The sequence below is a fragment of the Perognathus longimembris genome, chromosome 2 (assembly GCF_023159225.1).
Source record: "Perognathus longimembris pacificus isolate PPM17 chromosome 2, ASM2315922v1, whole genome shotgun sequence".
Classification (NCBI taxonomy): domain Eukaryota; kingdom Metazoa; phylum Chordata; class Mammalia; order Rodentia; family Heteromyidae; genus Perognathus; species Perognathus longimembris.
The window spans coordinates 82,827,483-82,845,289 of record NC_063162.1 but is presented as its reverse complement, the minus strand read 5'-3'; the positions used below and the strand labels follow the sequence as shown (position 1 = coordinate 82,845,289).

The 17,807-nt window shown below is 39.9% G+C and overlaps 1 protein-coding gene across 1 annotated transcript in view; it reads right to left on the bottom strand.

Annotated features, from left to right (window-relative positions):
• Scrn1 (secernin 1) overlaps positions 1-11,352 on the bottom strand; it is a 63,491-nt gene extending 52,139 nt beyond the window's left edge. The window contains exon 1 of the mRNA XM_048339605.1: positions 11,214-11,352. The gene's annotated coding sequence lies outside the window, so the exon portion shown is untranslated. The remainder of the gene's footprint in view (positions 1-11,213) is intronic.
• Between the last annotated feature and the right edge of the window lie 6,455 nt (positions 11,353-17,807).

Genomic DNA, 17,807 nt, shown 5'->3' with positions numbered 1-17,807 from the left:
AAAAGACTTTATAATAAAATGAGTCAAAATGAAAAAAGTGTTATTCATTTTTTCTGCCTGTTGGTATTCAAAGCAATTTTCAGGGAATAATACAATAATTCCCCTGGAGACATCCACCACCATTCTCAAGGGTCTCAACTTTCTGCCATTCTTGTGTCTCTATTTCTTTTCGAAGGAAACTATTTAATTTTATCTGACTTCAAAACAGAATTAATAATCACATTATCTATCCTTGAGATGACAATGGGTAAAGGCTACCATCTGGATTAACATGAAAAGGGGTGGGATTCCTCTCCATCGTAACCACAGTTACAGAAGGCTAGGTTTTCCCCAGGTGTTTTTGTTTTACTCTAGAAATAGGAAATCTGAATATAATAACTCAGAAGACTTGGGATTGTTCAATGTTTTATGTTTTTCAACTATTTTTAAAAACTTAGAACTCTTCTAACTCTTTTAAAATGCCATTTGGAAAACATCTCCACTTAAAATATATGCAAGGTAAATCCTTTAATAACTCATGCTTAGAGAATCTGAGCTAAAAAATAAAAAAAGGAGAAAGGGAGGAAGGAAGAAGAAATACCAATTGCACTGTATTAATGATATGTTAGTTATGTACCATCACAATTATCACTGTAAGAAGGTATATTAAGGCTATTTTTAAAAGCTGCCAGGAGCTGCTTGCCCATGCCTGTAATCCTAGCAACTTAGGAGGCTGAGATCTGAGGATCTTAGTTTGAAGCCAGCTGGGGCAAAAAAGAGAAAAAAAAGTATGTAGGGCTCTAACTTTCAATTAAATAGCAAAAAGGCAGAAGTGAAGTTATGGCTCAAAGCTAAATCAGCATGAGACCTTGAACTCAAGCCCCTGTGCAGGCATGTACACACAAAGTCAGATAAACCCACATTCTGGCTTCTATCCCTCTACCTATTCATCTCAAAAATGAGGCCAAGAAATGCCCAAAATTCAAGACACACACCCCCCAAAAGACCACCCAGAAGCCGATTCCACTGAGCACAGATTACACTGGGGTTTTTTGTTTGGAGTTGGGTTGGGGGGGGGGGGTTTGCCAGTCCTGGGGCTTGGACTCAGGGCCTGACCACTGTCCCTGGCTTCTTTTTGCTCAAGGCTAGCACTCTGCCACTTGAGCCACAGTGCCACTTCTGGCCATTTTCTATATATGTGGTGCTGGGGAATTAATTGAACCCAGGGCTTCATGTAGAGGAGGCAAGCACTCTTTGCCACTAGGCCATATACCCAGCCCTACACTGGGTTTTTATAGTAAGCAAGTCTAGGGGATTCCCAGTTAAAAAGACGGTTAATTGGTTAACCTTTAGTGTGTTATCTATTCCGGATTAGCTGGAGCATTGTCGTTCAATAGCAAGACAGTCAAAGTTCGCAAAAGACATCTGGTGCCAGCCTTCACCTGTTATCGACCTCAGGACTGTTAGTGTGGGGTGCTGCAAGGGACTTTTGGCCTCAGCCCCCTCCTGCTATGTATACATTAGTTACTTATTGAGGCAGTTACTTGTCAGGGGCTTAATTGCCTGGTGGAGGACCTGGCACTTCAAATATTTATCTGCTGATCTGTTGCTTGGGGAGTTTACACCTTTCCTGGAATTCCTAGAGTCTGAATTTTGTCACTTAGGTGAGGGGAAGCTATTGGCCCTTATCTAGTAACAGAACTTTGTTAGTAGTTAATCACATCTATGAGAAATATATTCCAATACACAGCACAATTATCAATCAAGGCAGTGAAGGGTCTTGCAAACAATGGCCAGAGCATTCTAACTTTAACTGACTTCTGGTCAAATGAAGTCTCTCTGGCTACCTTTATTATTTTAGACTGAATTTTATTCAGGCTTCACATTGACATGTTCTGCAGTTATTCCAGGAAGCTTCAGGGCCCAGTCAGGCCCAAACTACAATATGGAGGTGCAACAGCTGCTAAGGCTCCTCAGCCATGTTGTCAAATATGTACAGTTATATGATTAAACAAGATAATAGCAAGTGGAAGACTCAAAATAAAGATACAGTCAAGAAAAATATGTTCCCTGAACTTGTTCTTAAAGAAAAAAGTCCTGTTCTCTGAAGAGGAAATGAGAATGGCCAAGAGGCACATGAACAAGTGCTCTATATCACTGGCCATAAAAGAAATGCAAATCAAAACAATACTGAGCCACCTCACCCCAGTAAGAATGTCCATTATCAGGAAAACTAACAACAAATGCTGGAGGGGATATGGCCAAAAGGGAACCCTAATCCATTTTGGCGGGAATGTAAACTTGTTCAGCTACTCTGGAAAGCAGTATGGAGATTCCTCAGAAGGCTAAACATAGAGCTCCCCTATGACCCAGCAGCCCCACTCTTGGGCATCTACCCAAAAGATTACAAACAAGACCACACTAAGCACAACAACATTCATCACAGCACAGTTTGTCATTGCTAAAATATGGAACCAACCCAGATGCCCCTCAGTAGACGATGATCCTCTTGTATCCCCTTCCTGTGGTTGTCCCTGCACTATCACTGTATTTCATCTGAATAACCTGGATACTGTATATAATGGTATTAGAACTAGGGAAGGGAAAATGAATATCAAAATCGAGAGACAAAGGATAAAAAGACAAATGACTCCAAAAGCAATACTTACAAAACCATTTGGTGTAAACCAACTGAACAACTCGGGGCGGGGTGGGGGGGAGATGGAAAGGGGGAAGGGAGGGGGGCGGGGAGATGAGGGAGGAGGTAACAAATTGTACAAGAAATGTACCCACTGCCTTACATATGAAACTGTAACCTCTCTCTCTGTACATCACTTTGACAATGAATAAGTAATTATTCAGAAAACAAAGAAAAAGTCCTGGAGATAAAGGAAAAAAGTGTTTAAAATAGGCAGACCAGTAGCTAGCTACCAAAAGCATACTCTGTGGGAAATAACTGAGAGCTACTAAGCAAGCCATATCTGGGTTCTTTCATTTCCTTCTGTTCTCATTTCTGTCATTGCTGCCATTGTGTCCACCAATTTGGCAGGGTGTTTTGAATTATGACCTTCTCATTCTCACCATCTGTCTTCTCCTCCCATCAAAGCAGTCCACTGTCTACTCTGATCCTTTTCCAGTAATATGATTTGAGCTGTACCTGTTTACTCTGTAACAGATTTTTTAAAAGACCTTCTCAGTCCTTAAAATGGTAGTTAGCCATTTAACTCCCACTCAATTTTTTTAAATATAGCTTAAATGTCCATTTCCCACAGAAGAAAGTATAAAGTATAAATCTTGCTGGCAGTAAAATGTAGGATTTCTTCATGTCTCATAAAATGCTTTGTAAATATCCATTAATGTTGGAACTTTCTGCTGTGTTTACCATTAACAACTCCATTCCACTTTATTATTGAAAGAAAACCAATATATTATATATTAATATAATAATATGTGCCTGCATATAAATATACAGTATACATATTTATATAAATATAAGTACTTAGGACATATAGGCATATAGGTGGCTAGAGGGGTAAATAAATAGACAGATAGATCCATAGACAGACAGGTAGGATAAGTAGATAGAAAAGGACCTGGAAGAATTAAAGGATTGGAAGTGATTACGCAAATATGTAAACTGAAATTAAATTTCAACTTAATTGGTTATGTCATTTGAAATTATTTTCCAGTGAGGTCAAATTAATTTTGCTTTAATATGATTCTTTTAGTAACTAATAAGGACACTTTGAGAAATTCTTACAGGTCACTAGGGCATTACTACTAAGTGAGAGAAAATATATACTGAAGTATCATTTTGAGAAAGAAGACAAGGCCACTCAGGATAGCTCTTGATCTGCATATAATTTTCGTTAGGATTTCCAAGTCCATCTCGTATGTATTGTCAACCTCTAAAATCCTATGAGCACTATGCTCAAACCAAGAAAAAATGGAGCTCAAAGATGCTTGAAAGGTCTTTATCATTGGGAAGAAACGTTGCTCATGTACTCAGTCAAAAAGTAATTGAATCACTGGATCTTAACAATGGACAGAAAGATGCTTTGGTCACCCTGTAGGGGAACAGAGCTGCACAAGGAATTTCAAGTTGAACATTCAATCCAAAAGAACAAAGAGACAATGAACTATATCCAATTATCCCACCTTCATGTGAGATTTGGGATGTGAGCCCCTCCTCAGAAGCTCTGTTTTTTTCTGTCATCCTGACTCAGGACATGACTCAGTTCTAGGATGAGGGAGCTTTTAAGGAAGGGAGTACAGGTAGACATCACTATGGTGATATGTCACTTCTTACCTTCCTGGACCTCAGAAACTGCACCTAAGTACAAAGGGAATGGGAGCACAGGGTCTCAGCTGTGTCTTTCACTGACAACTTTATAGCCATGTTTAAGAGCTGATAAGTGACATAATTCTCGTTACTTAGGAGGCTGCGGTGTGAGGGTGGTTCAAAGCCAGCCTAGGCAGTACAGTCTGTGAGACTCTTATCTCTAATTAACTACCAAAGAGCTGAAAGTAGAACTGTGGCTCAAGTGGCAGAACACCAATCTTGAGCAAAAAGCTAAGGGACATCACCCAGGTCCTGAGTTCAAGCCCCAACACTGATATGAACACACGCATGTGCGCGTGTGCACACACACACAAGCTGTTGAGAAGAAGACTCTATAGAAGCCTAGGTATATAACTAAGAGTAGAAGAGATACAGAAGATGGTGAAGAAGATATGCCTGCCATTCTTCACAGAATAAGGCACAAAGTACTAGAGGATTGAGGGTTGTGACATATACAGAAACGTGCAAATCCACAAGGAAGGAAATCCATGAAGGAAACTGGTAAGATTTTATGGGAACAGAAGTTATTTGAAAGGCAAGGAAATGGTCCTTCTTTGCTATAAGATTCAATGTTACATGGAAGTATTTGTCCTCCCTAAATTAACCAGTGGAATAAAAATGGCAGCAATCAGTTTACAAATAGAGCTTTTGGGGGAAAATATATTCAAAGTGATCTTAAGAGCTGGAAGTATAGTTCTGTGGTAAAATACATGTTTCCATTTCTAGCATTGTAAGAAAAAAAGGAAAAGGGGCTGGGAATATGGTCTAGTGGCAAGAGTGCTTGCCTCCTATACATGAAGCTCTGGGTTCGATTCCTCAGCGCCACATATATAGAAAAGGACAAAAGTGGCGCTGTGGTTCAAGAGGCAGAGTGCTAGCCTTGAGCAAAAAGAAGCCAGGGACAGTGCTCAGGCCCCGAGTTTAAGACCCAGGACTGACAAAAAAAAAAAAAAAAGAAAGAAAGAAAAAAAGGAAATCTGAAATCTGTTTGCAAAAGATATATACTGTTAGCCAAAATGTTTTTGAAATAAAAACAAATAAGGAAAATTATCCCTTCGTGGCATTAAATTATAGTATAAAGTTTCAGTATTAAAATGTTTAATCTGATGAAAAAATAAATTGAGTCATGAAATAAACCATACAATGTAGAAAATAAAGTAGATGATGATGACCAAATTGAAGCTGAAGTGAAAGGTATGTCAAACAGATGACACTGGGATAATCAACTCTGGGATGGGAAGGAGTAAAGAAACCGGCTCATGCCCCTAACTCACTCTTGTCCAAAGTAAGTTGCTATAATATAAACAATTTTAAAGTAGGAATAAATAAAGCCAACTTATTAAGGAAAACATTGTAGGCTTAATTATAAAAATAACTTAAAAACGTCCTATGGGGAAAAACTTTGAATGACATACTGTGAAATATGTTTGCAACAACCATCAAAAAAAGAAAAAGGTGAGGGAGGAGGGATCAAACAGTACAAGAAATGTATCCAATGACTAACGTATGAAACTGTAACCTCTCTGTACATCAGTTTGACAATAAAAAAAATTTTTAAAAAGAAAGAAAAAGGTAGTTTCTTACCATATAAAGGGGTCTTATAAGTTACCAAGAAAAAGACCAAGCCAAGGGAAAAATATTCAAAATACAGAAAATCCAATTTCAGAAGAACAACTATAAACAGCAAAAACTACATAAAAGGAACTACAAATTAAAATAACATAACATTTTAATATAAAAGTTTAACCAAGATATCATAGGTTTATAATTTTCTGTCTTGAGAAGGGTACATGGAAAGGAACTGGGTAAGCTGACCACACATAGCTAATAAATTAAACATGATTTATATTACTCACACTTTAAGTGTAAGTACAAGAAACAAAATTACCTTTTTTTTTTTTTTTTGGCCAGTCCTGGGGCTTGGACTCAGGGCCTGAGCACTGTCCCTGGCTTCTTTTTGCTCAAGGCTAGCACTCTGCCACTTGAGCCACAGCGCCACTTCTGGCCATTTTCTGTATATGTGGTGCTGGGGAATCGAACCCAGGGCCTCATGTATATGAGGCAGGCACTCTTGCCACTAGGCCATATCCCCAGCCCCCAAAATTACCTTTTAGATATGCCTATCACTTCACATCACTGTGCAAGTTACTTTAGCCTTTCATATGTATTTTCCTTCAAAATTCCCCTACTATCCAGTCCACTGGAATAAAGAAAAAAATAGGCCAAGTCTTGAGTGTTATGCCTACAACTCACTTCTTATAACCATCAATCTCCAGGAAATGCAAAAGAAAAGGTAGTAGGAAGGCTCAAAGTGGAATCTTTCACCAATCTATCCAATCTGGACAATTTGCCCAGCTGTAGGGAAATTGTGAGATAGAGAAATGGAGGCCTACAAGGGTCCTTAAATGGAAATGCCCATACTTCATATGTATAGTCTCTGTCACTCTCATATGTAAGCAGATGTATCCTTAAATGTTCCACCATATGTCACTATACCATGTTTTGACATATCAATAAAAAATTCAGTAATTTCTTGGGATTTTTAATATGTTATACCTCATCCCTTGGAAACCACTGTGTGAAACTGGTGACTAGCTCTTGCTCATCCATTTTTTTTAAAGGAGGCAAAATGAATGACTTGTTCAAGGTCAAACTTCTAATTAGAAGCAACCAGAGCTAGGATCCAAGATCCCTGGCTTACAGCTCAAAGCCCACTCTGAATTGGGATAACTTCATCTCATTTGGATGTGCAAATACTGACCTAAGAGTAGAGAAATTAGCATGCACTACAGCAAAGGCATGTTAGTATTCCTTTTCACCATCCTAAAGTCCTCTCACCTTAACACTTGCCAACTCTTACTCCATTCACCTCAAGTCTTGGTTTATAGAGTGTGCTTACTCTGCTTCAGAAAGTTGCAATGGTAGAGCACTTGCCAACATATATGAGGCATGGATCCATAAGATAAAGAAAAGAAAGGCTCAAAACCCGACTGTCCCAGACTGCTATGTACTCCCCTTCTCCATCTACAGAGTGTCTCTAATTATTTACTCCTTGGAGTACCTCTCCATTCCGTCTATCACCCTTTATTATTTGTCAAGCTTCTCCTTATATGTTTCACATACAGCATCACTAATATCTGCCCATTTGTTGGTAACAACTTCCTAGAACAACACTGTCCAACATAAATTTAATGTGAAGCAGACATGAGTCATAGGCACAATTTTATTTTGCAGCAGCCACATTTTAAGAAGATAAAGTGTGACTTTTATTTAACCCAAATATAGCCAACATAATACTTTAAGAAAGTATCAAAATAAAAAATTACTAATACATTTAAAATTCTTCTTTTGTATAAAAGAAATGTATTGAAATCTGGTTTGTATTTTTCATTCATAAGACATTCTCAGTTTTCTCGATCTGGACTAGGCACATTTCAAGTGCTCGATAAACCATAGTAAGCTATTGGCTGCTGAACTGGATAGCACTATTTGCTTATCATGATTGGAAAAAAAAATTTTGCTGTAACCCTAGCTACTCAGGAGGCAGAGATCTGAGAATCGCCCTTGGAAGCCAGTCCAAGCAGGCAACTCCATGAGTCTCTCATCTCCACTATATCACAGGAAAAGCCAGAAGCGGTCGGTGGTTCAAGTGGTAGAGCACTAGCCTTGAGCAAAAGGAGTCCAGCGATAGTGTCCAGACCCAGAGTTCGAGATCCAGGACTGGCAAAGAAAAAAAATAACCTTTCACTTATTTATATATCTTTTACTCTCCAACAAACACAAGCTTCACATGTTTATATTATCTATCTATCTATCTACCTTGCAGTGCTGGGGATAGAACCCAGGGTCTGGGGCATGCTTGACAAGTGCTCTGCCACTGAAATATACTCTCAACCTTATGAATGTTTTAAAAATGTGTCATTAAATATCTTTGTATATCTGTACACTCATGATCTCATGAGAATAGTTATTAAAAACTGAACATGTGGCAGCAACATCTGTCTTCACTTCAAAATATCTATCCATACTTGGCTTCTATCCATCTCAATGGTTTCAAGTCAGTCTCCCGTTTCCCTGCCTCCTCCAACCTTCTCCCTCCTCTCTGGCTGTGGAACTCTGGCTATGGAAAGAGAATTCCAGATTATCCATGTGCTGACCACTGTGTCCAAACCACAACAACCTATGCACAATTTCTAGTTTAGCTTTAGTAGATTTGAAGTCACCAATTCATCACTTAGAAAATTCAGATTCAAGCTACAGAAAAACCCTGGCTTGAGTACAATTTCAGTTATTTTAAAATGGGCTTTATTTCTTCTTAAAATTAGAGTCATTTAAACAATTAAGATATGTGGCCCACTTCAGTATCTTTTTAAAGGAAATATCCTAATGGTTCTTCACAAACATAACTTCACAAACATAAGCAAGTAAGTTTTTAAATCAAAGAATGAATTTTTGTATTGAAAGATATTGTTTACTCTTAAAGATTTGGTTCGTAAAAAGAGATGCAATCTCAGCACAAGAAAATGTTACTATATGGTAAACACAGCTTAAATAAAATGGGCTTGGATTAAGAAATGAAAGAGTTGTCTCTGACCTTAAACACCTATAAGATTTTTAATTGGTCCTACAGTTTGGTTTCCTGTTGCTCAAAGTGTTGGCCATCATAACAGTAACATTTTCTGGGGAGGGGGAAAATGAGGGAGGACATAACAAATTGTACAAGAAATGTACCCACTGCCTTACATATGAAACTGTAACCCCTCTGCACATCACTTTGACAATAAATAAGTAATTATTCAAAATAACAGTAACATTTTCCCTAGGCTTCCAAAGGCATGTGGAAACCAGAACTAGGAGGAAGGGATCAACAGGACCTGGATTTGGACCCCAGATGCCAGTTGATAGCCAGCTAATAAAGCTTTAGTATTTCATTCATCCTGCTAGATTTAGCCTCCCTGCTGTGAAAATGTGATTGACAACAAGATTTCTCAGCATGACTCTAGCTCTCTGTCTCCCCCCACACACAACTTAGTGCACATCTTTCTGTTTTCCATTATTCCCAAAGCATCTGCTTGCTCATGCATTTTCTACTTCCTAAAGACAAGATGGCTGGCAACACAACAGTGAAAATGGAAAGGAAGCTGCTAAAAAAAAATGGAACAAATGACAACAACAACAAAAAACTAAAAATGAGTCATCTTTCAAAATTTTGCCATGCCTTGGTGCTTGTGTTTGCTTGCTCATGGTGCTAATTCAGCAATTCCAGTGAAACCTGGATGTCTATATTTAGTACATGCACTGTTCTTGTATGATATTTACATTATATATTCCTCTCTTTTAAAAGCCCCTTATGGATACAAAACATCTAAGCTATGCACCAAACAGACATCAGCAGCCACACAGTCAACTTAAATTGAGCTTAAAGAAAATCAAATTAAAATCAGAGTTTCATTCAGGTTTTAAACCAGATTTTTGTAAGTTTGAGAGAAAAAAATTACAAATCCTTTAACTTCCCATGTAATCCTTGATGCCTTTGCCCCTCTTCCCCCAACTCCAACTTGCACCAGGCTAAAGATACCCATGACAGAGCAGTCCCTTCAGATGATGCTTAGAAAGTCAGGGGGCAGCTGCTGTTGGCTGTGGTCTGTCAAGCTTCAATCTGGCCTGATTTTATATTCTGCCATTTTGAATTAGCATAGGTTTCCTCTGCAAGTGATGGATTTTCCCACTGGGTGTGGATTATTGCAGGCACATACACACACACACACACACACACACACACACACACACACACACACAAATACACACACACCAGAAGGCTAGGCACAGAATAATCAATGTAGTGGCAAACTGCAGTTATACAGGGAAAAATATTATTTAGCAGAACCTTACTACTAGGTCAGCTTGGGTGACAGTAATGACAAATTTTCTTAGGTAACAAGGGCGTGGTGGACAATTTCAGCCCTAGAGTATCACTTGTTCTTTAAGACTCAAACATCCTTTCCAGCTTTTCATGGTGTTGATAAACAGTGTCCTCACAGAGAAGCAAACCGAAAGGCAATGGTAAGCTGGGATGAACAGCCACCCCAGAAGTACAATAACCGATCTGACCTCGCCTATCGCCCCTAGATCTCCGGGTGAGGCTTGAGAGTAGGGATAGTTGTGTCAAGTTGGGTGTGCAGACCGGAGCAACAGCTGGCATGTTGGCCTCAAGCAGACAGAAGACTCAGCACCAGTTAGGCTGTCTTAGACCCGGTGGATTCTGGGTGGGAGTGGGGGTAGTGGTGGGAAGGAATAGAGGGATAAGGGGGGCAGAGGCAGGTCAAGGTCGAAGCCCCCCGGCTAGGCAGCCCTGTCCCCAGCAAATCTGCCCTGGCTGCAGATGCTTTACTCTGCTACAGCCACTGCGTGCAAATCATCACCCTGGGAGCCACCGGTGGAGGGGTAAAGGATGCATAGGCATACACTCTAAGGAAGTGCAGCTTGGTCGCCAGGAAAAGAAAACACGGGAGAAAGAGAAATCTGGAGTTATAAGAATTAAGAAGAGATGGGGAGGTAGGTAAAGGGAGAGATGAGATTGGGGGTGTGGAGGGCGGGGGGAGGTTCCAACTAGGCTGCGAAGCCTGCGCCCTGGGGTGGGATGTCACCATTCTACACCCCTGCAGTCTTTATTTCTGAGTCACACCAGATCAAGACCACCTCCCCACCGTCCTCCGTGTCCTCCAGCTGGCCTGTGCCTGCAACCCTGAGGATTTGGCCCCTGGGAGCACTATCCGTGGATGCGGAGGGACAGCTGGAGGCGAGGCGACAATGCACTCAGGACCTCGAGGGTGGATGTTGAAACCTGCAGCGGAAAGCACCGAGCTCGCTGTCATGGCCGTGCACGTCTCACCTGCGGGGTTGAAGGCTCCGGGATCGGCCCTGGGGCGTTGATGCTGTGACCTCGGTCCAGTTAGTGCGGCGACATCGGGGGCTGCAGCTGCAGTGACGGGAGCGCCGGTGCGCGCTTCCCGCTACCCAGACTCCGCTGACCGCCCCGCCCCCACCTTGGGCTGCCAACAGCTGGCCGGGATCACGTGACGGCAGGCCCCTCCCCCTGCCTCCCAGCGGGCCCCGCCCCACCTCTTCCCCAAGCCTGGCTGCAGAGACTGCTGCGCTGCCAAGGGAAGGTGTCTGGGAGCTGGAGGATCGGGTGGCTGGAGGAAGGTCTCCCTCTGTCCCCGATCTCCCCCCTTTGTTGCAACTCTCTGAAAAGAGAGAATCAGGCTTTAAAGAGAGAGAGGCCAGACTCCACACCCCCACCCCCACCCCGGCCAGTGTCTGGTTGCTTTGTCTGGGCCTAAGCCAGATTTCCCAGCAAACTATGTGCCATTGATTGATTCATAGGCCCCTAGTTTACAAAGGATCCTGTTGGTCAGACAGACCTTAGGCTGACTGCTCGGTCACTGTGGCCCAAAAAACTGAAAGAACTCTCCCAATGTCACACAAAGCAGAAGTTGTATGCAGGAGTTAATAAATTTTTATAGCAACTTTGGGCAGGAGAGGGTTGCGCCAGTGCTCAAGTACACTAGCACAGATAGTGTCAAGGTCATTGATAGTTCGTTTATGACCCAAACGTACTCTACGTTTTGTAGATTAATAGATGTCAAAGGATAGTTCTCAGAGAATCAATGTAGTAGCAACTACTCCTGAAAAGATACTCACTTACAAATTAGTATATTCAAGGGAACATAACCCACCTGTTGGATTAGCAAAAACCATGCTTTCATAACTCTCAAAGTAGTAAGTGTATTTATAGACTGACCCAGTGATTCTCTGTCTAGAATTTGTCCCATAGATGTATATGACACAGTATGAAATCATCACAGGTTCATCCATTGCTATATGATTTGTGCTACCAAATACTGGAAGCAAGTTATCAAAAGAAGGCTATTGACAGGCGCTGGTGGCTCAGGCCTCTAATCCTAGCTACTTGGGAGACTGAGATCTAAGGATCGGGCTTCAAAGCCAGCCTGGGCAGGAAAGTCCGTGAGACTCTTATCTCCAATCGACCACCAGAAAACCAGAAATGGAGCTGTGGCTCAAAGTGGTAGAGTGCTAGGCTTGAGTAGAAAAGCTCAGGGACAGTGCCTAGACCCCTTGACTATCAAAAAATAAAAATAAAATAAATTAGGTTTCATCAATACCAATAAACTAGAATGCTATCCAGTTTATTTTTAAAAGCTTACCTAAAACCAGCCATTGGTGGCTTCTACCTGTATTCCTAGCTAGGAGGCTGACATTTGGGTATTGCAGTTTGAAGACACCACAAGCAGAAAAGGCTGTGAGATGCTTACCGTCAGTTAACACCCTCCAAAAAAGCATCCAAAAGTGGAGATGTGACTCAAGTGGTAGAGCACCAGCCTTGAGTGAAATAGCTAAGACAGCACTCAGGCCTTGAATTCAAGTACAATATTGGCACACACACACACACACACACACACACGCTGGATTACACAGAGATTACAATCTCTCTCCTCAGTGATAAAGAAAAAAGGAAGGACTTAACCTATATTAAGTGAATGACTAAAAAAAAAGCTAGGTACACAATATTGTATGTATTATAGTTGGTGGGAAGAAATATACATATATTTGCACTTTCATTTACAATGTGTTAGACTATCTTGAAAGCGTACATAAGAACCTGCAATAGTAAACGTTACCAGGGAGGAGATCTGTGAGATTGGTTGCTAAGGAAGGAAGGAGACTTTTTTTCCAGGTCTTTTGAATGTTGTGTCTATACTTGCAGCTTTCCACATGAGTGAACAGATAGTAGGAGAAAGCTGAGGGAATTAGTGTAGAAGAATAGAGCAATGGTTTGTAGATTCTTTGGAGCACAAAGATACCTTATTGTTCATTTACTCCAGCCAAGGAACTGTGACTTCTCATGTAAAGGACAACATTTGCATAGCGTTCTTGGTGCCAGCTCTGAACTAAGTACATAGCCTAGAGAACCTGCCAACCCACTTGTTTTTCCTGAAATCTTTGAAGCCTGTGGGTGTGTCCCCACACAACCACAAGGGCTTTGACTCCACGTGCTTCACAGACAAAGTCACAGAGACACCGCACACCCAGAGTCCTCACCAAGAAGTTCACTATATGGAATTATTAATATTTGTTAAGAAGCAGAAATACATTTTGTCTCAGCTTTTGTATAGGAGAGGCAGATGTAGCTTCCATTGCAAGCCACACACATAGAGATAAGGGAACAGAACAGTCTAAAAACATAGAGAACATCAAGAAATAATTATTAAAACTTTAATCATTAGCTTCCATCAATCATATAAAGTTTAGCAGAAGGTCAATTCTAAGGTTTCCAAAAGCTAGCTTGCAAGGAAAAATTGTCTTGAATAACCTGCAATTCTTATACTCATTTATATTCCACCTAACCATGCTCAAAGATGGAAGAGCTAAAAAATTAAAATACACCATTTTTCTGCTTTTATCCACAAAAATAGGCAAAGACTTCTTTTTCTAGGGCAAAGTAAGTGTGGGGGGAAGACAGGGTGATTCTTTCAGCTTTTACAAGCTGTCATATGGGGATGCTCATCAGATCTGTATCTAGAAAAAGTAACTGTGGAAACTTGTGCCAACATATGTGCACTCCAATCTTGTGGCTTGAACTCAGGGCCTGGGCTCTGACACTGAGTTTTTTGCTCAAGGTTGGTGCTCTGCTACTTTAACCACAACTCCACTTGCTGATTTTTGATGGTTAATTGAAGAAATGAGTCTCACAGACTTTCCTGCTTGGAACTATGATCCTTAGATCTCAGCCTCTGTGTAGCTAGGATTATAGGTATGAGCCACTAGCACCTGGCAATGGAAACATTTTTAGTTAATTTAAAATAAGACATTTCCAAAGATGCTAAAATATATACTTTTGATAGGTTTGATGCTGTTGTTGTTGTTTGGTAGTATTGGAACTTGAACTCAGGGACTTTTGCTTGCTAGGTATATGCTCTACTACTGGAGCTACGGTTCCAGCCCTTCTCTCTTGGTGGGTTCAAAGAACTTCAAAACTGTTTCTTCATATAATTTCTTCCTCCTCATTTGAACTCCATTCACCTGGGATGTAATTTTGTTTACATAAAAAGGTTAAAATATGAATAAACTGTGTCTAATTGATACATGGTTAAGTATGTATTTGTTCTTGAGTCAGTTTTTTGTTTTTGTTTTTGTTTTTGTTTTTGTTTTTGCCAGTCCTGGGCCTTGAGCTCAGGGCCTGAGCACTGTCCCTGGCTTCTCTTTGCTCAAGGCTAGCACTCTACCACTTGAGCCACAGCGCCACTTCTGGCCATTTTCTGTGTATGTGGTGCTGGGGAATTGAACCCAGGGCCTCATGTATACGAGGCAAGCACTCTCGCCACTAGGCCATATTCCCAGCCCCTTGAGTCAATTTTAATAAACTGTGCATTTGAAGAACATTTTCTATTTAACAAGGTTGGCAAATTTATTAGGTTAATAATTTACTTATTTATTATCCCCATATTAGTTACAGCAACTATGCTAAGTTTCTCTGGGCAATTTGGGTCTTTCTTTTAAGGGTTAATCACTAGATATTTATTAATTCATCTGATCTTTCTGAAGAATCAATTTTCAATTTCTGTGATTTTTTTTGGTTTGTCCTTGTTTTTATTTATTTAGGCTTAATTTACTCTTCTGTCTCTTGCTTCTTAAAAGGAAATCTTAGATGGTTGAGTTTAGATTTTTTTTCTTTTATACTATAAGCTCATGAAAGCTATGAATTTCTTTCAAAAGTGCTGCTTTACCATTCCCTCAAATATAATATAATCTATATTAGTATTTTATGATTGCCATAATAAATCACCACAAATTTGGCCACCATGCCAGCTTCTTCCACTGAGGTGGATGGAGGTTCACCAATTTTCTACCTGGTGCTTTCTGGAACGAAATTGTCCCAATCTCAGCCTTTTATGGAGCTAATATGATAACCATATGCCTGTGGTCAGCTATAGTTTGACCCTGTGAGAAAGAAAGGGGAGAGGGAGGATGGGAGAAAGGGAAGAAGGGAAGGAGATAGTGAAGAAGGGAGGGAAGAAGAGAGAAAGAGAGGAAGAGAGAGGTTGGTGCAGTTTGAACTCAAGACCTCCTGCCCTCACATGTCTTTCTTGCTCAAGGCTGACACTTTACCACTTGAGCTACATCTCCATTTCTGGCTTTTTCCTGGTTAATTGGAAATAAGACTCTCATACATTTTCCTGCCTAGTGCTTATATACTGCCCACACATATCCTCCAGTATACTTTTCTTTATTGTTATTGTAAATGTGATGTACAGAGGGATTGCAGTTACATATGTCAGGTAATACATACATTTCTTTTTTATCAGTGTCACCCCTTTCCTCTCTTCTCCCAGTTTTTCCCTCCTGATCTGGTGATACCCCCACAACTTGTATGGTTCATTGTCAACATAGTGTTTAGTGAGTATCATTGCTGCATTTGTTTACCCTTTGTCCCACCATTTCTGTGCTCCCCCTTACTCTCCCCCAAACAGATAAACTTACATAGAAGACAAAAAGTGCAGAAATAAAAAACAACAATAAAGAAGAAAAAATAACAAAAACCTCTTGTTTTCATTTATTGGAGTTCATTTGACAAACACCATTTTATATGACAATATACATATAGCTATTGAGCCTTTGTGATCCTCTCCTAAGAATATCCTCTTTTGGTCTCACTGTGTGAATTTCTAGAGTTCTGTTTATCATGTCTAAGTATATGTTTTGTCATTTACCATCCAGGGTGTTTACTTACAGTTTTATAAGCACATTCTAGTTACAAAAAAATGAAGGAAACATGAAGCCTATTTTTCTTTAGGTCTGGCTTACTTTGCTTAATACAGTTTTTTCCAAGTCTTTCCATTTTCTCATTTCCTTCTGAATGGTACAATATCATTTTTTTCTGATGTAAGTATAGAATTCATATATATATTCACATATATATCCCTATATATTCCTGTATTGTGAGATATATATATATATACATATATATATATGAGATATAGAGAGAGAAGGAGACATCTAGATTGATTCCATATCTTGGCTATGGTAAACAAATGCTGCAGCGAGGATGGTTATGCTGGTAGCTTTGTGTTGCCTTGTTTGTGGTCATTTGGGTAAATGCCCAGAAGTGGGATTGCTGGATAATAGGAGATCTCTATGTTTAGTCTTTTCAGAAACCCCCATACTGCTTTCCAGAGTGGTTGAACAAGTTTACATTCCCACCAACAGTGTAGTAGCATTCTCTTTTGGCCACATCCCCACCACCATCTGTTATTATTTGCTTTTTTGATAATAGCCATTTCAACTGGAATGAGGTGGAATCTTGATGTTGTTTTGATTTGCATTTTTATGGCCAGAGATGTTGAGCATTTCTTCATATGTCTACTGGCCATTCTTACTTCTTCTTCTGAAGTCTTTAAGTCTTTAGCCCATTTATTAATTAGGTAGTTGTTTCTTTGAGGGTTTATTTGGGTGGGGGTTAATTTTTTATCTCTAAGTATATTTTAGATATGAGGTCCTTTACTGATACATACCTAGTAGAAATCTTCTCCCATTCTGTGGGTTTTCTATTTATCTTGCTATGTCCTTTGTCATGCAGAAACTCTTCAGTTTGATGCAATCCCATTTGTCCAGTCTTTCTTTCATTTGTTGTGATTCTGGATCTTAGGAAGTTTTGACCTGTGCCAACGAGCCCTAGTGTTTCTCCTACCTCTTCCTGTAATATTTTCATGGTATCTGGACTTACAGTGACAGATCCATTTAGAACTGGTTCTGTGGCAGGGTGACATATAAGGATCTAGCTTCAGTTTTATACATGTGTATAGCCAATTTTGCTAGACCCATTACTTGAAGAGGCTGTCTTTCTCCCAACATGTATTTTCCTCCAGTATACTTTAAGTCAAATTTAAGCTATTTATAACACCAAATAAAATGTGAATTATACATAACTAGCTGTTATTGGACAGCTATTACTGGACAGATATGAGAACTCTGGAGGCTGAGGCAAGTGGGTCATGAGTTCCAGTGTGGCCTATTGTACATAGCAAGACTCTAAAAAAAAAAAAATCACAACGAAAAGAAATCTTTTGTTTTCTGTTGTTAAAGGAATAAAGGCAAGAGATAATCGGTATATTTTCAGCATACCTACAACTAAAAATATTTTTTCCATCCTGTTGGTCAAATTCACCTTGAGAATATTAAGCACCAACTATACATACAGATGTATTTATGGCCTGCTGCTCTCAGGGTGACATACAAATTATCCATAGAGAAAAACACTAATCTAGCATGGGAGAAATGTAAATAAGATGAAAGGTTGCTGTAATTGAAGAATATTAAAACCCAAACCATTAAAAGAAACTGATGTGATTTTTGCCTTTTCTCCTAAACAGTGTTATTGCCCAAGTAACCCTACTCATTGACTTTG